We start from the raw sequence: 1,437 nt of genomic DNA, 5'->3' as shown, positions 1-1,437 counted from the left end.
AAACAATAATGTTCAGTATGTGGAAAATAATGTGTTTTTTTAACCTTAAACCGCATAAACACATTTCATTACACCAAATACACAAAATAATGTTCTTTTTAGCAACATCATACGACCCCTTTAAAAAAAAAAAAAAAATTTAAAAATCTGCTGCGTAAAGATTCTTTCCAAACCACATTTTCTTAACTTGAGGAGAGAGGAAGAGAGAACATATCTGAACTGATTTATGCATTTCATTGACAGTCGGTTCAGCCCTACAGTCTTACTGAGGAAGAATTGTGTCCCATTTTGAAGCTAAACAATATGAGTTCTGTCATGCAATTTAATCTAAGCCCAATTCAATTACGGAGGATACAAAGACATAAGCTTCAAGGTTCGGTGATGTGATTAGAGAGATTGAGGCAGACATCAGTTGGTTGAGTCATTTCTCCCTTCCTTCCACAAAACATGAGGCCCATATTCAAGTAACCTATCAAAGCTGCAGTCATTTAGTCTGATCTTCAATCTTATGATTGAAGCAAAAGATAAAGGGGACTACAGTTATTAATAATTAGCCAGGTGTGTCAATATTTTATATTGTACAATGCAAAGTACAGTAAAAGGATTTACTTTAATCTATTTTTTATTTATTTTATTAAACAATTAATTGTCTTGACTGCCATAATTTGTGGAATAATTTTAGGAATCATGAGAGAATGTATTGATTAATTCTGAAGGATATGTCAAAAAAAAAGCTCATTGCCACATCATCATAGTCACGACCTACATTATTAATCTATTTAAGATTCTGAAATACTAAATTTAGAACGAGCCTCAAGCCAGACATTTCTAAGTGTAAAATGATATAGTGTGTTTTTCTCTCCCAGGTATCATTTTGTCTGCTCAGACAAGAAAAAGAAGTTTAGCTGAAGGGCTAATGCTGTATAACAAGCTGACAAGTCAAGATCATATAGCCCCACCTAATGCATGCGAGTATATTACGACCAACCTGCAGAGGAAATCCGATCCAGTGTGAGCGGGGCAGAGCACAGCCTCAGGGGAACAGGTGCACTATGGGAGAAGACATGTCTTTCCCCCCAAAGTATGGCAATTAAAATGAAGGAGAAAAAAATGAGTCTGTTTAATGAGACTTAAAATTAAAGGGATCATTGCAAAAGACATTTTCTAGAACAGTAATTCCTTGATTAAAAAGGCCATTCACCTTCAGGTCATCCAAGATATAGATGAGTTTGATTCTTCATCAGAACAGATTTGGAGAAATGTAGCATTCCATGACTTGCTCAGCAATGGATCCTCTGCAGTGAATGGGTGCCGTCAGAATGAAAGTCCAAACAGCTGATAAAAACATCACAATAATCCACAAGTAATCCACACCACTCCAATCCAGCAATTAACGTCGTCTGAAGCGAAAAGCTGTGTGTTTGTAAGAAACAAATC

The sequence above is a fragment of the Sinocyclocheilus rhinocerous genome, unplaced genomic scaffold (genome assembly GCF_001515625.1).
Source record: "Sinocyclocheilus rhinocerous isolate Xijiao unplaced genomic scaffold, SAMN03320098_v1.1 scaffold451, whole genome shotgun sequence".
Lineage (NCBI taxonomy): Eukaryota > Metazoa > Chordata > Actinopteri > Cypriniformes > Cyprinidae > Sinocyclocheilus > Sinocyclocheilus rhinocerous.
This window is presented reverse-complemented; position numbering follows the sequence as displayed.